Source organism: Protopterus annectens, chromosome 5.part0, assembly GCF_019279795.1.
Source record: "Protopterus annectens isolate FY-2018-M chromosome 5.part0, PAN1.0, whole genome shotgun sequence".
Classification (NCBI taxonomy): domain Eukaryota; kingdom Metazoa; phylum Chordata; order Ceratodontiformes; family Protopteridae; genus Protopterus; species Protopterus annectens.
Window position 1 is genome coordinate 58369544 of NC_056735.1, and position 21529 is coordinate 58391072.

General features: G+C 38.6%; 1 protein-coding gene and 1 long non-coding RNA gene across 4 annotated transcripts in view; one reads left to right on the forward strand and one right to left on the reverse strand.

The window, feature by feature from the left end:
• POU1F1 (POU class 1 homeobox 1) overlaps positions 1-21529 on the forward strand; it is a 498670-nt gene that overhangs the window by 8003 nt on the left and 469138 nt on the right. The window lies entirely within an intron of this gene.
• Positions 1690-21529, reverse strand: part of LOC122802488 — a 391877-nt gene continuing 372037 nt past the window's right edge. For both annotated transcript variants that reach the window (XR_006364941.1, XR_006364942.1), the window contains exon 3: positions 1690-3390. This is a non-coding gene — a long non-coding RNA (uncharacterized LOC122802488). The remainder of the gene's footprint in view (positions 3391-21529) is intronic.

A 21529-nucleotide genomic window follows, 5' to 3' on the forward strand; every position in this document is an offset into this window, starting at 1 on the left:
CTTGTTGACATACTGCATCACTGTAGTGTTGTCTGTGTACACCTTCAAGGGGCATTTTGACAACATGTGGTAAAAAGCTTGAAGGGGAATCTGCCTCACACACTGACATTTTCCCTTTTTGGATGACATCAACTCTAGGTAGCATAATAAAATATTAGACCAAGAAAAGTATAAAAAAAAAAGAAAAAAAAAAACAACCTCAATGGGGCACTTATCTGGTGGTTAAGTATTCCATAGAGCAACAAGGAGTTCAGACCAACTAGCAACAATGGTGCTTGAACTGGAGGCAAAGAAGTTCTGGGTACTTGCTTCTGTATGTCCCTTTTATACTTTATGTTCTGTACGGGAAGAATAAATGTGATGTATAGTTCATACAAGATCATTAGGCTTTTGTATACTGGCCGAATGTCAGGCTGCCCTGGGTGGGACAACCCTTCATTTTGGATAGTGCAACAGTGATATAGAAGGACATGTTACTAAACCTTGCAGATACAGGGAGTTATACAAGGGTAATCCTTAGAAGGAATAAAAGTATAAGGAGATGGGGTCAGCTCAGAGAGGAGGCAGAAGGTATATTAACTAGTATCTCTGAAGCAAGTACAAATGTTTCTTTCATGCGAGTGAGAAAGAAGGCACTTCTGGAATAAGACATGGTTATCTGGTAGAGAGTTCCGGCAAGCTGTCGTAAGTTTACAGAAGGATCTCTCATAGGTAGCAAGACTAAAGGAAGGCTTGGAAGGAAGGAAGGAAAGAACTGGAGTTTTGGACAGTAGTTGGGGATTTTAATACATAATTTATTGAGCATAGTCGGACAATATCCATGGTTAAGGAGTTTATATGGGAGAGCATTAAGGAACACAGTAGCCCTATCACCTACTAATAGCCATTTACTTTCCATGAGAGTAATGCAATTGTGTTCAAATCTCCTGGAGAGGAGTATATATAGAAAGAAAGTATGTGAGAGAGAGAGAGAGAGAGAGAGAATGTGTGTGTGTGTGTGTGTGTGTGTGTGTGTGTGTGTGTGTGTGTGTGTGTGTGTGTGTGTGTGTGTGTGTGTGTGTGTGTGTGTGTGTGTGTGTGTGGGTGGGTGTGTGTGTGTGTGTGTGGGTGTGTGTGTCTGTGTGTGTGTGTGTGTGTGTGTGTGTGTGTGTGTCAGTAGATAGCTACACTAATAGATAGATAGATAGATAGATAGATAGATAGATAGATAGATAGATAGATAGATAGATAAAGAGAGAGAGGTAATTCATATAGTATGGTTTCAATTAATTTGTCTTTACAAAGACATGCATCTAGAAACCTTCTCCCCGGGCCTCCACTGAAAATTGGCTTCGTTCCAAGTCGGACTTTCCTGGTTAACAAATGATAAATAAATAAATTAAATAAATAAATAAATAAAGTTGCCATAAATTTCACACTTCACTGGTTCAGGCCTAATCTTAGAACTAAGAGCTAATGGACTAAAAGTTAGTTTGCTTACCTTGCATAGCCACCTTCTTGCCATATGAGGAATGGATTCTGTTTAACCAACAGCTTAGTTTTCCCTTTCTCTTTCAAGTATTGCCTTATGCCTGAGAAGTGCACCCTTGAATTACCTTATTTTTTTTGACCCACATTCACAACACACTTTTAAAAATAAGCTACAGCACATATAAAATTGTTTACTTTGTATTTTATTTCTTTCTATCTTCAAGATTTGTATTCCAGTTTACCTTTACATTTACAGTATTCTGCAAATGAATGCACAACGTTTTTATTGCAATCATTTGAACTCTCTTAGCCATGTCAATGATTTTACAGTGATGGGATGTCTACAACTGTGCGAAATATTCCTGCCAGGATATCATTGAGTCAAAAAAGAAAAAGCAATTTACTGTACTTTACTGCTGATGACATTTTAAGTACACCACCAGCCTTCTGTTCTGCTTTCTCACTTAGCAGTTTGCTGTATGCTTTCATATCATCTGGAAAGAATATTAGCATAAAAAGGATGATTAAGAATAACTGCAGAAGGTAGAACAGGGAAAGCATGCCTGTCTTATGAGGATGTAAAGATATACACCAGGAGAAATAAACAAGATAGGTTCAGAAATGACTATGAGCTGGTAACATTGGATAAAGTACTTTCAAATGTCAGCTTAATTAAAAAAATGCAAAAACAACACATCTGAGAAACAACATCTCAGGAGAGCAGAACGTGAGTGAAGTGGAAACAGCAGCAACAACATAAGTGGAAAAGGATATAAAATAATCATATTAAATGACCTAAAGATATGCAAGTTGTGTGAGAAAGTAGCAAAGGATGATAGAATAATCAGGCAGAATAGTATTATTACAAGTAAGACAACAAGGTACTGCCTTCCTTCTTGATAGGCAACTGTTGACTTCACTTCCATCATATGATATGCTTCTCAAGGGTCCTCAGCTTTGTAAGTACACAGACAAGACAGAACAGTTTATGAAAATAACTACTTTTGCACCCACTTGGCTCTACCATGTCACATATTAATGAAATTAACTGTATGCACCATTCCAGCTGCTAAAGTGGAAGAGCTGGTTGTATTAGCAGAATGCTGTGCTGAAGGCCTGTGTTCAAATTCCGACTGAAGAACATAATTTCCTTTTAGTTTCATTTGCATATAAACTAAAACAGGCCATGTCAGCAGACCCTGTCTACCGTATCAGCTTTCATACACAGCTGAAGATGTCTATTAAATTTGTCTGGTTTGACCTTTCTACTGCAGATTTGCTTTCTATATATCCTGGTCCTCATCTGCTTTTGTGTATTCCAACCATTATATAAATTCTTCTACAACCAAACCAAATTGGAGCAATACAGAGTTAATTGTAACAAGTTATTAAGTCCCAATGACTTGCTCATTTCTAGTTTCTGAGTTGTTTCACAGCCTTTATTTCTTTGAAAGGCATCACCCTTATCCTGGCTATTTCCATTAACAAACTTCATAAACCATTCCCTATATTTGTAAATACTTGATAGCAGCACTCATATAGCAGGTTTGAAAATGTTCATTATCTCTCCCACTACTCTAGACATACACCATTTGTCATGCACATTCTTTATCAAGCCTTTTATACGTCCCTTTCTATTCCCATATCTATCACTGCATATTATGTCCCTTTGTAAATAAACTCCCTTTATTTTTGTGGGTAACAGTGTTTGCTTTTCCAGGCCTCCTGCCTTTTCTTCTTTCTTCCCGATTCTCCAGTGTTGTTTTCCTTTGTGTTGCATTATGTTTTCTATATTCTGTTTCTTCCGTGCTGTATATTATGTGAATGTCATTCAGTTTCCTCTCTGTTCTTTTGATTTTCGTGAGCTCAGAATGCACAAATAGTTTGAGAAGGTTTGCAACATGATTTTTTCTTTTAATTCTATAAATTAAATACATTAATATAAAATGTTAGGAGATTAGGAACAATAAGTTTCAAGAAAGTCTCTGGCATTAGACATTAGATTCTCTCGTGTAAGTTTCAGTGCTTAACTTTGAATGTATGACATTGTTCTGCTAAGTATCATATAATATATAAAATTAAATAATGTGTAAGTTTTTCTTCCTTGTTGGCATGTTGCAGTTTAAGAATTATTGCAATGTTCTCTCGCACTCAATAGCAGTCTCATGTTGACTTTTTTTCTACTCATTTTACAAAATGCTTAAAAATATAAGCAAGCTTCAAAGTCACTTGAGCCCATATTATTATAATAAATGAAAGTAATTTAATTGTTGTTTGCTCACTGAGTCAATTCATTTTGCATACTGCAGATATTATTCATTGTTAGAATAAGGACTGTACAGAACTGCCGTTTCTACACAGACCTTTAACATCTTGCTTATACAGACGATAAATCATTCTTCTCAGAAAGGTTATTTAAGTACAGTCCAGCAACTGTAATGACTTTTCTGCATTCAGGCAAGCAGATACTTTCATTTATGTGCATCCTATCCTCTTCGGTGCAGCACTTAAATGACGATTTGTACTGAAAGCTTGGCAGACAGGCATAACATTAATAGGCTAGCCACTAAATTATGAACCAGTCACAGCCTTTTTCTCCTGCCAAGCTAATAATATGTTACTTCAACTAGCTATTCTATAGTAATCACTTCAGTATGGTTTGACACCACTGCATGTTGCCTTATTCACTTGCAAACCAGCAATCATGCATGTTGCAGTAGATTTTAAAATTATTTTTCCCAAACTCCCTACACTGTCTCCATCAGTTCTTACTTACAGAAATAGCAGCTTTCAACTGTGCAAGGAGATAGGATGTTTTAATGCACAAAACCTTAATTGTTTTAACATAATGCAGGCCATGTTACATGTAATGGCTGCTAGTCCAGTCTTTTTGTATACCACATGCACTGGCCCACAGAATGTGCTAGACAACTGTTCAGCTTGGTCAGTCTCCCAGCCTCCACCAGTATGCAGTTCCAGCCACGTTGCCTGACTCCCTCCCCATGACTCGGACAAGTTCAATCAGTTAGCCATAGGTATCTCTCCAAATTCTGCCTCAAGCACCTAGGATCATTAGCTGAACCATGGTCACTGACAGTGCATTTATGGCAAATACCTCAGTAGCACCAGCACTGGGTACAGAATGGTCAAGCTTTACAACTTTTTCTCTGCCAAATAAAATTCCTGAAGTCCACATCAAAACATATTTTCCAAACAGGAAGAGAGGGTCTTTATTATCTTTTTATCATCATGTCTGTTTAGAATTGTGACACTGGAAGACAGTGGTAACAGATCCCCCTATAATTTTGACAACACAAAATAAGTTGAACTTTTAATTATGTGAAAAAGACTGTTGAAGATTCAATCACACAAAAGGTAAATTAAAATGAAGCCTTGTCTGTGACATTAAAAGGAACTATCACAGATTTACTACTGTTAATTATGTGGTCAAATATCACAGCAAGTTCTTGTAGAGGTGTCAACAACATTAGAATACTCTGGGTTTGACACTCATATAATTCAGTCATCTGCAAGTCAGGCTGATGTTATAGCTTCCATATTACAAATAAGGATGTCAGTGGTGAACATATAGTATGTAAGAGTTTGTAGATAATGTCATAGTAGTATATATCTAAATCATCACTTCCCTTTGATGGATTTGGCACCATCAATTTGTTTCCAAGACAATATTTCTACATGACTTCCAAAACCAATTACCAGTTCATCAAATCAAAAGCCTCACAGTAATCTAACAAAACTGCAGCTTGCAGAATAGGCTGCAGATGATGGTCAGCCTGTGGTATTTGATAAATCCACAGTACAAGCACTGTAAAAGTTTAGGCATAATGTTTCCCAGTCTTCTGGCTTAAATTTATACAGAAATCATGTTTTGTTTATTTGTTTGCTGAGGTAGAACCACTGATCAGAACTGACCAACTGCAGGCACACAACAAGTAAAAGTACATTCATAGTTTGATAAGAAAAGTAGTACCACAGTTGTAGTATGTACAGAGGGTACACAAAACACATTTATTTCCAAAGAAGAAGCTAAAAATACAATTACATTTTAAAATGCCAGCAGAGTAAGAAAGAATAAACAAAAATATCATGGACATTTGCAATTGCATTATGTACAGTATAAAAAAACTGAGATTAGGCTAGTCGAACAGTAGTTGAGCCGCAGGCCAGTGGATGTAGAAGTTGGGAATCAGGTCAGGTTATGTGTCCTTTGGGAAAGCAGGAGCACCTGACTGTATTTGGAGGTGGGTGGGTGTAAAAATCTACTCTGAACTTGAATTAGTTGGATATTTCTTTAAGGTAGGAAGAGAGAGAGAGAGAGAGAGATTGCAAGATATTAGAAGCAATTGTAGAGAAGGCCTGTTTTGTGCGACGGAGGAATATTCTTGGAATAGCGTATTGTTTAAGAGTAGCTTCATAGGTTATACAAAGAGATTTTTCATGAAATTAGGAAGCAAGACAGGAGAAATTTTTGAGGTTATAACTTAAATAGTTGAGACACTAGTAGTAGGTCTGCATTTTGTGCAATGGGAAGCCATTTAGCTTTGTTACTGGTGTAACAGTGGTGATTTTGTTGAGGTAAGTTAGTGATGAACCAATGGATGGAATTAGATATGGTTTGGAGAGTAGTGCTGTTTCTGGAGGCTGATGAGTTAATGGAGAGACCATACTCAAGCTGGGAAAGTAGGACTTCTTTACCTATAGCTAATTCTGCTGGGGAAGAGAGAAAGGGTATTTTTTTTGGGGGGTGGGGGGTGGAAATGAAGGCAGTTTATTTTTTTATTTTTTTATTTTCTATATGGGTTTGAAACGTAAGAGATTGTGAGACAAAGGTCAAGATATTTGAAGGAGACGGAGGGTTTGCTGCTGGAGTTGTTCAACAGGAAAACAGAAGGATGGTTAGAAAATACGAAAGTCTTTGGGGAGTTCTAAAAAGCATTGTTTTGGGGTTTTATTGAGAATTTCATCAGTAGGTAGTGGTTGATCTGTCATTGTTGAAGAAGGTATAGCTCTGACTGAAGTTAGTACTGAATTTTAGAGTGTACATGACTGGATCTGTAGATGACCATGTCATCTGTATATAGGAGCAGAGGCAGTTAATAGATATCATAGGTGATACTGTTAATAAAGTCAGAGAACAGTAAAGGGGTGCAGAATGGAGCCCTGCATGCCATATTTGTCCTGCTTGGCTGTGTCTGATTGGGCTTTTCCTGTTTTAATTTTGAAGTGCCTGACAGAAAGTTCTAAAACAAGGATCAGTCACCTGAGCTTGTGCCGACTTCTCTAAGTCAACTTAGGAGAAGAGGGAAGTTAATCAGATCAAAGTCTATGGCAGATTGACAAATAGGTTTCCTTAATGTTGTTTTTCTCAGTTTTTTAAAAGATATCATTCATGAGGGTTCACAGTGTTTCAGTGGAAAACAAGGTAACAAATCTATAATTGGCACTGTTAGTAATGTCTCTGTCCTCTTTTGGAAAACTTGTAATAGTAAGCCAACTAGAATATGGTAAGTGGCCTGATAAATCTGAATTGTGGCATAACTAAAGCAGCCACAGTGCTAAGACATCCTTAAAGGCCTTAAAGGAATTTCTGATAAGTCCTTTGCTGCAGCTATTAACTCCATCAAGAACTTCCTGCAAATAAGTAGTTGCCTCCTAAATCTCAAGTTCCTGTTCAGATAACATTGGCAACTGAATCCTATTAAGGAGCTCATCACTTTCCCATTGTTCTATATCCCAATGTACACTTTATATGCTCATAGATTCATAGCCTTGGCTCACAATCTACTAGTCTTCAAGAAGCTGGATTGCTGTATGATAAATATGTCACGCTTTTCTACTACTTATATTTATTTTTAATATTAGCCCCACAATATTGCACTAACTTCCCCAACAGTGCATTCAAGGCAAAGACTTTCAAATAACAGCAACTTAAACATTGCCTTACAGACCAGACAGAGGTCACTTATTAGTAACTTAAATGAAAGTTCCTGAATCCTTTCTGAATATTCAGATTTTGTTTCCTATACTTTTTTTCAGGTTAGGAATCATCATATCTTTTTAGTTTCTTTTCTGTGACTTGTTTGAAAAATTACAGACTGTAGCTTTGTATACAATAAGGGATTGCGTCAGAGAAGTATACAGCGATACAATGACCTCAGTGAGGTGAAGAAATATGCCAGTTGAACATACCAAATTACTTGGAGTTACCACAGATCAGTCTCTTAAATTTGACAAACACCTAGCTCTCCTCTCACCATCAAAAAGGTTCACATGAAACTTAGTATCATATACAACAGATCAGACCATATCTTACTAATGCAACCAGATACACCATAGCTCACTTACTATCTACCATCCTTTATGCATCCAATATGTTCACTAACCTAAGGAAAACTGACACAAACTGGATGAAATTTTGCTACAAATTGCAAAAATTGCAGCCCACCTTCCTTCAGGAACACACCACTGTTCTGCCCTTCTAACACTAAATTGGCTTGAACTGCCCATTCTACTAACCCTTAACCAGCTAGCATTCACTCACTCATTATTCTATAACCCTAATAAATGGCTAGCACTCAGTACCTTAATTCAACCATATTTTAACAGCAGAACTCTTAGGTACTCTGATCAGTTTCTACTAACAGTTACTAAGGCCAATAACAGTTTTGGAGAAGCCTTTTTCCCAACTACATAACCAAAAAATTGAACTTAATACCACTGCACGTAAGAACTACCTCTAATAACACTATATTTAAGACTCTTCTTAGGAAGTATCTTACCAGCAACTGGCTATGTTCCTGCTATACTCCAGGCTGATAATCTCATTTTTTCCCTCCCAACTCCTCTTTTTGCTCTGACTTCTCCCTAGAAAACAAAACCTGCGTTTTTAACTACATACTCTGATAGTTTTCTATTTTATAAGAAATTTAATCAACTATTTACCAATGTACTGAACTTTTTCCTTTACTTTATATAAGAAACTGTGTTTTACTGTGAATTACTGAATAGTTCCTATTATGTAATTTTGTTCTATCACTGTAAATATATTTCTGGAGTTTTTTTCTCCCCAGGCGACTGCTGAAAATGGGATGCAGTCCAGTCAGACACTCCTGGTTAACAAATGTAAATAAATAATAAATAAGTGAATAAATAATCAGTCATTACCTGAGGCAGCCAATGGCTCTCAATCTGAGACTCCAAAGGGACAATATTGCATTTGGCTCTACTGCGAAGTCCATCTGATGCATTTATTCATAGTCATGCACTGCTTGACAATAGCAGAGAATGAGTCTTTGCCTGCAGCAGGAAGGCTTTTGAACCCTGACACCTACCCCCCCCACACACACACACAAATAACATTAATAAAAACAGTGCATGTGGAATGAATAGGAAGACAGAAGAGTGAATTTTGAAGGCATTAATGCCTGATCAACTGTTATGGGATCTGATGTAGAAAAACAGCAGTCTATGACATAAATGGCATGGTTAGACCACAACTACACATTACAGCTGTGCTGTAAACATGTTACAAGCATTCTTCATTGTGCCAAGCTAAAGACACATTCCACAGCAGCTGATATGTCAGCCTTGGAGAAGGATACCCATGAGCCACTGGCTGATGATGTCAGAACAGTTGTTGGTGCCCCCTGCAGAAGGACAGTTGTTCTGCAATCACTCCTGCAGGAGTGGATACTGGTCTGAAGATGCCCCCACCCCACATATCACAGTGGATGATGTAACACCTCAACGCCATAGTCAGCTGATTTCTATACATTAGCACTGCACATACACATGTAAACCTGGTCAAAGCAACTATTTCACTTATGTGTTGCTATAGGAACATCAGGTATCCAGTTATGTTAGGATGGCGGCAAAGCTAGGATGTGACTGTATGGCACATTCTAAATGGATGTCCATAGCCTGCATGTCACATGGACATAGTTTTGACACAGGTATATCCTCATGTCAATCTATCTTTTGGTGGGTATTCATGGAGCAGAACACCGCTTTTGTCTCACCCATAGATACAGCAGCAGAACAGGCTAACGCTGACACAACTGTAAAGGGATGATGATAATGAGGCACAAATGCCCAAATCATAGTCTGCTGACACAGTTGCATCATTTGCCTCCATAATAACTGTACATCCACCCACACTATAGGCTGGAAGTGAGGCCTCACCAACACCTAAATCTATGTTTGTACCATCTGAATAATCGTCATCTCCAGTGGGTAGGGGTCCCCACCTGCAATGTTCCCAGCAGCTGCAGCAGTAAATGAGTGCACTGCATCTGATGTGAGTATACCCATGATTTTGCAGCTTTACAATGATACTTAGTGCCGTTAAATGTCACAGACGGCCCCTAACATGTGGTTGTTGATCAGGATCAGCCAGCAGATGTATAATAGTATTGTCCAGGCACAATCAGCTGCAAGGCAGGCCAGCATGGAGCTTATTTCTGTGTTGTGTGGCATCCATGATGATATGGAATCCTGAAGAACTGGTATGATTGGTATTATGAGGTCTAGTGTCATACACTGCTTCCCTCTCAACCTCCATGCAGAGGATTTCCAGTGCAGTCCTCACTGTCCCCTCTGGCAGTGTTATCTAAGTTCAAGGTTGGGTACATCTGTGTGTTAGTTCTGTAGGCAGCCACTGGTAGGTACTTACTTCTCACCTTCATCTGGATAATAACCATACACTGCCACCCCTCATTATCACCTACAATGATGCTCACCCACCTCTGGCAGGAGACCTGATGAGTGGACTCCATCCAGGTCGGGCCTATATCATTTCATAGAATGCTTAACTGAGTGAATCGCTATTTGTCAAACTGACTTAAGTGAAAGTTCAATTAAGCGAACGATCGGTTAAACTAAAGGTTTCCTAGGGAAAAAACAGTTGCCTGCCCTCCAACTGTAACAAACAAAACAAAATTAAAAACTTTGCAAAGTGAGGAGCTTCACCCCCACACACCCCCAACCAACTAAATATATCAACTCAAAGATTGCACTATAGTGGAGAAAAGGACAAATTCCAGATGACAGCCAATCATGTCCTTTCCCTGGGAAACCATTTACTTAAATGATGATTCACTTAACTGAGCTTTCCCTTAAGTCAATTTGACAAATAGTGATTCTCTCAATTAAGCATTTGATTAACTGATATAGACCCTGCAGGTCATGGCCCAGCTGTCACATAATATCCCTTTCAGGTGGAGTCCCAAGTCCTAATAGGCACCTGCAGGTCACTTTCATCTAAGGCACCTCACTCCATTTTAGAAGGAAACTGTCTATAACACCAAGTACCCATGATCTTGAGACCCCCATTTCTGCCTACTTTGATATGTCCCTACCTACACTGCATATGTGTGCGTGTGTGTGTGTGTGTGTGTGGTGTGTGTGTGTGTGTGTGTGTGTGTGTGTGTGTGTGTGTGTGTGTGTGTGTGTGTGTGTGTGTGTGTGTGTGTGTGTGTGTAGACAGACGTGTCACTGTGTCCAAGCCACTTGTGCACATGATGAACCCTGCAACCCACTCCACCCTCCATTCTGTGTGGTAAGGTGGGGTGGTAAATGTGGGAATGTCTGCTACATCATATGGCACAACTATGTACTGCCCAGCCAGCCTGATATTAATGCTACATGCATCATACCTCCTCATTGCAACAGACAACACTCTGTCACAGTTTGCTTATCAAGGCTCATATATCTAGATCAGACATCAGTGTTTCACCTGAGTTGTAATATAATGCACCTGTCACTCTGTGGGGGGGGGGGGGGGTAGTTATAATGCTGCTGTAATTGCATCTTCCCTGCTGCCCTTGTGCATAACCTGTCTGATTATGCTAGTATCCTGGGTCAGAACAGATTGTCTACTCACCAGCTTATTATGAAGCATCACAAAAAATCCACAAATAAGTAGCCGTAAGTGTTAATGCAAATAAACTCTAAAAAGAAATGTAAAAAGCACAGATTAGAAAATGGATACCACTTTTATTACAAACTAACACAAGTTCAGTAAATACTTTTGTCTTCTCAGACTGAGCTGCCATTAAAAATATTATGCTTTTACAGCTTATTAAAAAGTTACACATTATTTGTAATGTGACTTTTTAATAAGCTATAAAGTCTAATATTCTTAACTACAGCTTAGTCTAATGACGTTTGACCCCAAGGATATTGCCAATATTCTGGCGGATCGATTTAGTGCCAACTTCACTCCTCTCTCACCCTCTAACGGGCCCATCTCACTACCAAAAGATTGCCAAATCCCGGTAATCATGGCCACACAGGTAGAAACCGCACTCTCCAAAGCTAAGAATACAGCATCCATGGGACCAGATGACATCCCGGGCTGTGTACTACACAAACCACAAAATGAACTGGCATCCCACCTAAGTGTCATGTTTAATCATAGCCTCACCTCAGGCTTCGTGCACATTGAGTGGCGCACAGCTACAGTTATCCCACTCCACAAGGGGGAGATCCACCTTGGATCCTGGGAACTACCATCCCATCAGTCTGACGAGCCTGATCTGCAAGGGCATGGAACGCATTATCATGGAACTTATAAACAAAGGCATTGGTAACCTTCAAACACTGGACCCCACCCAGTTTGGGTTCATGAAGGGCCGATCTTGTCTCCTGAACCTGATTGACTTCTTCGAATCAGTCTCCAGAGCTGTGGACGAGGGTAAGGCAGTCCACACAGCCTATCTGGACCTTGCCAAGGCCTTCAACACCATCTCCCACTCTGGAATCATAGATAAACTTACTAAGCTGGGCATAAAGCCCTATGTCACTCGATGGGTTGCCAACTGGCTTACTGACAGAACACAGACTGTAAAAGTAGCCTACTCCAAATCCAGCTTAAAACAAGTGGCAAGTGGAGTGCCTTAGGGTTCAGTCTTGTTTGGCATCTACTTCCCTGAAGTACAGGCCAACACTAAGGGACTCTGGCTAACAAAGTTCGTAGATGACTGCAAAATGGGAGCCATTACTGAATCCCCAAATTATGTGGATATTCTACAAAAGGGCCTTACAGAAACAGATGCTTGGTGCCAGAGCCATGGGCTCAAGCTTAATGCCAAGAAATGTATAGTTATCCCCTTTGAGAAAAAAACATGTACCCATGAATTACCACATAGGTGGCAGTACACTAAATACCAAAAGTGTGATGAGTGACTTAGGGACACAGGTGGAGAGTGGTCTGACATTCGATAACCATATTGCCACAACAGTCAATAAATCCTTCTATGTGGCACACCTCATCACTAAGTGCTTTTCATCCAGAAAAAAGGAGGTCATTGTCCCACTGTACTCGTCCCTCATTAGACCCATTATAGAGTACAACACCCTGTTTGGTATGTACCTCACAAGACATCTGCAACAGCTGGAAAGGCCGCAGAAATACCTCACTAAAAGAATCACAGCCTAAAGCAGATGGCCTATGCTGACAGTCTAAAAAACTCCAGCTATACTCTGTGGCATATCGTCTACTCAGAGGCAATCTCTGCTTATCATACAAGGCCATGTCAAACCCTGAGCTGTTGGACATGCTCCACTTAAAGAAATCCCAATCCTTCAGAGCCACATGCTCCAGGGATCCAAACCTTGTCATTACAATGAACAAAACATGCTGGAGGGATAGGTTCCTGACCCAGAGACTCCCCAGACTTTGGAATAGACTGCCCATGCATGTCAAGCAGAGCGCCTCCTTGGCCCTCTTCAAAAGGAAACTTAACAATTGTATGGGAGATAGGAAATTCACCCCGGGGATCACGTCAGTCACCCTGCTAGACGGGGGTCCAGGGAAGTAAATATTGTGGGAAGAAATAGGCAGGGATTTGTTATGGCTAGGCTTGTATAGGCCCTAGGGCTGATAGCCTAGTATCAACCTATGATCTGGTGTATTTAACACCAGCTTGAATTTGTGCAGAGCTTACATCCCACCATCCCCAGTAACCATATTACAACAACTAATGCAGGATGTATTTGTTAATGGGGTACCACACAACACAATACTGAAAGACTTTAATATTAATACTGGAACTACTCCCAACCCCATCCCCACCCCAATAAAATGTTTCTGTTTCACGATCTGGAACAACTAGTCGAACAATCTATGTGACCCAACCATATGACAGGCAATAACTCTCTTCACAACCTCATTATGATCAACTTAAAAGTGAAATACAAAGAGGTTCTATGTTACCTAATACTTCCAGTGACTGCCCATTTCTTTCTAGTTGGTCATTTAAAGTACAAAGAAACCAGAACATACATTTCCCGATGACCATTCTCAGAAACTACTCAGCAGCTACTAAATAAGAACTTGCAAATCATTGATTGGTCCTTTATTTACAACTGCACCAATCCAAACATAGCCTTTGTCCACTTCTTGATAACTTTGAGCCAAAGTCAATACTTTGTATTCACAATTGTAAAAAGGAGGATAAGGGGGCAGAAACACCTTTGGCTTCACAACTAAACTAAAACTACTTAAATCCAGGGATTCAGCCTGGGATGAATGGAAACAGCAGCCCCCAAACAAACAACTGCATGAAAGATACAACCACCTCAACAAAGGGGGCAGAATTGTTACCAATGCAGAAGATGCCTCATTTCTTAGAGACAGGCAGACACACAGGCCATACTAACCTCCATGCCAATATACTTCCTGAAAGATCTAAAGTCTTTAGCAGGCACCATCAGTGATTCCATATAATCAACCAATAATACAACAGAAAGACTTAACTTTGTTAAAGACTATAGAAACTTTGTAATGGACACTATTAATGATCTAACCAAAGACAGCATTCATGTTCAGACACCCCCCCACCAACTCACCATATAACACAAGACTCCTAAATTCAATCCTCCCAACTTACAGCCCAACATTTAACTTTAGGCAACTAGCTGTCAAAAAACTCTTCTAAACCTGAGTAAAAAAGCTAGCTCTAGATCTCAAAACTATAACCTGTCTTCATGAAAATGTCAGGTCCCTTCATAGCAGCACCACTCAGACATATATTCAGCCTCTCTTTAACCACTTCTGTTGTCCCCACAGTCGTTAAGCAATCACACGTAATTCCCTCCCCAAAAAAAGTAAACTTTAAGGAATACAAATATTACAGCCCTGTAACAAACATGTGCCCTTTAACAAAAATCATTGAAAATTCACTGAAAAACATATACGAGCAACTCTGGGATCACATAAAATATGGACGTCTTTGGGATTTTAAACACCAAGGTTTCAGAAATTCTTTTAGTACAATTGCAGCATTATATACAGTGACAGACATCACATGAATGATTCAAAACAAATAGGGGGTTCTGTTCATTAATTTAGGGGGTTCTGTTCATTAATTTGACAAGAGCATTCAAAACAGTAAGTTACAACCTGGCCCCCTACAAACTTAGCAAATTCAACAGTTTCAAAGTTACCTCCAAAGCAGAACCTTCCAAGTATATCGAGTAGCCCGCATTTAAAATGAAAGCACAATCAACATAGGAGTTCCAGAAGGATCCATCTTTGAATGACTGGTATTTTCCCCAATTCATCAATGATATATCCACCGAGCTGCTCTACCTTAAATTAATCCTTTATACAGAAAATATCTTACTGATGCCTGGAATGGACTAACACTTATATCAAAGCAAACACTGGTGTAAATATTTTTAAATATTTTTAAGAAGTACTTGGACACATTATGGGTTTGACAAATTTGGTATATCGGCTGGCTGGAAAGGCATTGTTGCCTGTGCTGAAATATTTGTATGTATCTATGTATGTACGTATGTATGAATATATATGTGTATGTGTATATGTATATATGAATGCTTGTATGCTCATATGTAATGCTTGAATCATGTAAGACCACCTCAACCCTTCAACAAAAACTACAATCTAGCTTTACAGATTTATGTCACTTGGTGAATACAAATATGCTCCTAATAAATACACTGAAGTCTTAACATCATGATATTTGGGCTCTGCAAAAACTCCCTAAATCCCTAGTCTAATTATTACTGATAGAGACAGTAACCCACTACCACTAGTTACAGAACAGATCACCTTGGATCTTACACCTTCACTGGCCAAGCATACTGACAATATTGTTAGCAAAACACTCCATCAACTAAAACTGTGATAGAGAAGCGTTATTTCCATAAAGGTCTGTGGTTTGTGTTACCTGAGGACTCTGCTGAAGACTATACACACCACCTAGGGATTGAGCACATTTCGGTGGAACTAAGTCAGAGGGATAACCTGGAGAGTGTCACCAGCATTAGAGTGAAAAGGATTTATTATTAACATGTATTTTTGAACTAATATTTGCAAAGTAAGTAATCTTTAATTTATAAGAATAAATATGAGTTTCTAGGCAGTAGAAGTGGACAAGCTATAGTCTGAGCCGTGTTATTTTCATTTTATTTATCAATTTATTGATTTATTTATTTATTTTTGACAAGAAACCAGGGGAATCATCTTACACTGCTCATAGTACAATGCACATTTATTTAGTTAGTTTGTTAGTTAGTTATTTGTAATTGAGAGCTTGGGATGGGGTGCCCTACACTAAGAGAGGCAGTATATATTTGAAACACTATGAAAACATATGGCAGTTATGGAGCATAGCTAACTTAAGGGTAATGTGGTATGCAGAAGGTGGTCACCTTTGCAGGAGGTAGGTAGGAAGGCAGGACATTTGTGTAATCAGAATAACCTAAGTATACACGTGTATGAACAAGCAGAAATTCATTACTGAAGCTGCTAAGCATTTCCTTCACCTATTCAGGTGCCCAATATATGAAAGTACAAGGTCATTAGATGGAAAAAAAAATTGTTGAGGCTTGTTGTAGGCAGTGTATATCTCTGGAAATAAGTTCAGATATATTACTGTGTCTATGTTGCTTTTTTCTTCATTATATCTGTGATGACTTTACACTTAAAGATGGTGTACCTTCTCAGGAGTGACATCTTCTACTAGGCTGCAGTGTGCTTAGTTTTGAGTTTATTTGCACAGGCACAACATGTCAAATTAAGTTACTGTTGTCCATTTTCCCCTTTTGTACATTTCTATTAATCATGCATTTCAGGTGTACAAAGAACATGTTTGTCTTTTCGGGGTAAGGGTGTACATGAAAGCACATGATCAGTACATGACTTACAAATAAATATAATATGGCTTCTTCGGGGACAGGTGTGTATTTAGCGGCAGCAAGATGAATAATGTTACTGTGGCTGTTATGTTTCTCATCTTCTCAGTGGCACATGAGAAGTTTTCAGAATATGGCTCTCATTTGAGAAGGCAGGAGATTCTCAGTGGCACATGAGAAGTTTCCAGAATATGGCTCTCATTTGAGAAGGCAGGAGATTCTCAGTGGCACATGAGAAGTTTCCAGAATATGGCTCTCATTTGAGAAGGCAGGAGATGTATGAAAATGTATGAAAATATGAAAATAAAGGGCATTTATAAGATTTTGGATAAGTATAGATATAATTTGCTAGAGGCACATATCTGCTCAAAGAGCAATATGGCCTTTATGTTTATGTGTACTCCACAGTCAAAGAGGGTTCATCTTTACGGAAAAGACACATTCCACGGGGGCAGTATATTTTATACCCAACTGTTTTATTAGATGTCCCTGAATCTTTTTAATCTAGGCTGTCTTAGAGGAACTAATATATGGCTTACTACATCTATGAAATCTAGTATTTTAGAGGGCTTTTTTTGTCCCACTCTGGTATTAACCCATCTCCAGTTTCTTCCTGAGGGTTGTCTGGCCATTGCATGCTAGGCCAAATGAAACTAATGTGCAGTGTCTTCAGTAAACCAGAAGCAAAAAGAAAAAAAAGCACTTTTCACCAGTCAAGGCAATATTTTTGTTCCTGTGTATGTACTGAAGCCTATTTTATGGCTATTTACAAAGACAGTCTCTTTGCCATGTAAATCTGCATCAAGACACAGTGATTGAGCTTAGAGAAAGGCATTCTTGAGTGTGTTTTGTACCCAAGTATTTTAGAATTCTCTGACTTTTTCTTTGTAAATTGTCCTAGGGGAACTGACCTATCTTATTTTATACAGCTGTTAAAGCTAACATTTCAGAGGATTTTTGTGGTTTACAATCTGACACTATACCTGTTTTGTACAGTCTCTGTGGAGGTTATTTGAGCTCATCTCAAAAGGTAATGTTTGCATCTGGGAGCTATTTCATCTCTGCTCAAAGGCTGTCTGAAAATTTATGTCCAGAATGTGTACTGAATTATTATGTTAGAAGTAAAAACCTATACGATTTAACAGAAAATATTTTAAATGTAAAATGCCATGCTATAGTTTCATTTAGCTAGGATTGTTAATACAAGTTCAACACTGAATTGCTCTGAAATTCCAGAGCATACAATAAAAATCTTATATTCATTTTGAAGATGATCACAATGCTATCATCCACAGCATTTCATAATCAAATCTTAAAAGGGAATGGAGATACAGTTGATCAAAAATGGGCCACAGTGACTTTAGTTCATATCTCTACTGCCAAAGTATCACATTTTGCATTATACACAGTTTTCATTACATACATACATACATAAGTACAAATATTTCAAGCATGGGCATTAATGTCCTTCTAGCCTGCCAGTATACCAGAACACGTGTTCCCATAATGAGTGTCCAGGCTATTTGTAAAAATAGGTAAACTAGTGCTTGCTTTAATGTAATTTAGTAGCCTGTTCCATACATCAGCTGCTCTCTCACAGAACCAATTATTACACTTCTCATTCCTACCGAATCTTCTACATCGGTTATCTGATGATTCTCTAGTACTTTTTGATAACCCCAAACTTTCCCAGAGGTAGTTGTCTCTAAATGCCCTTTATACTTGAATTAGGTCTCCTCTTAAATATCTATGAGACACAGTACAAGTTCAGATATTTTAGTTTTCATAATAACTTAAATGCTCACATCCATGGATGTCCTTGGTATATATCCACTTGTACTCTTTCCAGTTTATTCGCGCTTGTTTTCTTAAAAGGTTTCCATATTGTTATTCCATACTCAGGTTTGGGTCTAATGTAGTTAACAAAACAATAACTTCAGCATTTCTGATTTCCTAGACTTGTTATTATTTATACAACCTATTTTTCTATAATTAGGATTAACCAATCGGTTGATATGATTAGAATAACTCAAAGATGGATCTACTGGTATACCCACATCCTTAAATGAATCTACAGTTTCAATCACTGTGTGCTGCATTAAATATTAAATATTCACCATTCAGTTTGTCTGCCAAATCTCATATGCTTTGTTTTTGATGTATTTATCAGCATATAATTGACCTGTGTAAAAATGGTCAATTTAGTCAAGTTATTTTGCAGACATGCCTTATCTGTAACGCATGTAATCAGGTTACCCAGTTTCTAGTCATATGCATACAGACTGTAGAACACCTCAGATGAAAAAGATAGGCCTGAAAGATACAATCTAAACAAGTAAGGGCCTAGGACAGAGCCCTTTGGGACACCCTGTCTGTAAACAAGGATTTCGCCTGTCCAGTTGCTGTATGATACTTTTCATGTCCTGTTTGTAAGCCATGCAGCTACCCATCTTATCAAGAATACATCAATAGCTAGTTGTTATAATTTATTGATCAGTGCTTAGTGTATGGCCCTGTCAAATGCTGACGTTAAATCTATATAAATGACATCACAGAACTTTTTTTATTCATAGCCGTTATTATATTGTTATAGAACATCATGTTACAGGTGGTAATAGATCTGTCTTCAACATATGCATGCTGATATATGGTTTCAAGTTCCATCCTTTCCAATTCTGTCAATAACTTATCCAAGATTATCTTTGCCATTATTTTTCTACAATATGAAAGTAGACTTAAGGGTCTATATGACTCTGGGTTTCTCCTACTCCCCTTTCCCTTAAAGACAGGTTTAATAAGCGCATGTCTCCAATCTTGAGGAATTTCCCCATATTTATATGACCTAGTAAATAATAGATATAATAGTACTGTACATTCGTCTTGTGACTGATGTGGCAAACTTCTGCTCAGTATGCTAATTTAGAATAATGATCTACAATATTCCTGAATAAAGATTTTTTTTTCTCACTGGACTTATGATCACCTGTCCCACGTCAGACCTATACACAGTAAACTACGTAACATAGAGATGTATATTTTTACAGCTAAAACCCCCACAAAAGAAACCATGCTTTCACCCCTGGATTAGCATCCTTGTCCCTTATGAATAGGAGAAACATGTAAATGCATGCTGGCTTTAGTTATTCGCAGTTAAAATACAAAGTCCTCTGGGTTAAACTACAAAGGGATTGGGGTTAATCGTGCTTATATACCACGGGTAATAATCCTCTTGGGAATGCATGGCTAGACTGCTGAAGATCCTCATGGATTAACAGCCTAGTAAGTACGTAAGAATCTAAGATTATCTTTATATCTGAGGGCCAAACTACATTATTCTGAGATAATTGCAGTAATACAGATGGAGAGAAATGGTCCTCGAATATTATTATTAGTCTTACAGCCATTTTGGATGCTTTACCTTTGACATTAGGTGGGCTGTGACTTTAATCCTGGCATTCAGTATTTATCTGAATCAATTTATTGCTGTGCTCTTAGGAACTGAGAAACAAAAATATTGCTTCCCACACTGTTTTTTTTAAATGCATATGGGACATTAGTACAATTTTTTCACTATTCCACACCGCTAGTCCCAGCTCACCTCTTTACTGGCATAAAGAGACAAGCCAGACATGTGGCTTGGTTCTAGTTAAGTTCTTCTTCAGAAATCTCAGCCTTACCCACCTCTTTGTAGTACCTTAGCAAGGCAAGTAATGTTGTAAAAGATGAGCACGATGTTATTTCTTTCTTGTGGTCTGCAAGGAACCATATATTTTCTTCAACATACAGAAGCATTATGTTCAGAAACTTGTTGAGTACTGTAGAAGAAGGGGCTGTGAAATGTTCTGAATATCCCTAAATGGTCACTAAAAGGTCTCTATATCTAGTGCAGGAAGATCTGTACATACTTTGCTCTCCACAAATATTGGAAGGTCATACATTCTTATGTGTGCAGTTGACATGTCAAAAAGGCAAACAGTGTGCCCCAATCAGTTGTAAGGTATTCAATAAAGTCTTGATTACTGAAATTATGGTAGGTCACCTGCTGACAGTAATGTTTTCTTTGGTGCTGGATACCCTCTTGTACATACTGGGAAGAACCAGATGCATTAATATCTTAAGGTATGTTCCTCCATGATTGCTGTTCTGCTCCAAGCATTTTCACCTTTTGTAACTCTGATAGTTTTTGTGTGCACTGCACTTTTATAGTTAGAGAGGCAATAGTGCACAATATCTTTTACATATGACCGACTATGAACCAAGAATGTGTTCAACTGGCATATGTTTGCATATCATTTGGACCTCATTTTCCTATTCTTATTATTAGGATGTCATTATACAACCGTGTGCATATATCATCGTCTGCACATTTCAGTTCACTGCTCCACTCTGTCCATTGCCATTTCCTGCACAAATGCATGCTGTATGTTACATAACTTGTCTGTGAGGCTGTGAATCCTGGCCTGTCTTTGTTGCTCATGAGTTTGTGGTCAATCAGATCAAAAGCTTTGGGAAAAATCAATAAAATTCTGTTCTTCAGAAGGTAGACTTCTTTGAGAAGGTCACCAAAGCAATGGATGAATGCAAAATCGTTCACACTGCCTACTTTGACCTGGCCAAGGCATTTGACACAATACCCCACTCGGGCATTGTTGACAAACTCAAGAGGTTAGGTACAAACCCATATGTCACCAGGTTGATAGCCAACTGGCTCATAAACAGGACCCAGGAAGTTAAAACTGGGGAGTCCACCTCTACATAGAGGTCAGTCACAAGGGTAGTCCCTTAGGGATCAGTCCTTGGACTGTTCCTATCTGGCATTTACTTCTTAGAAGTCAAGGCCAATGTCAGTGGTCTCTGGCTGACTAAATTTGCAGAT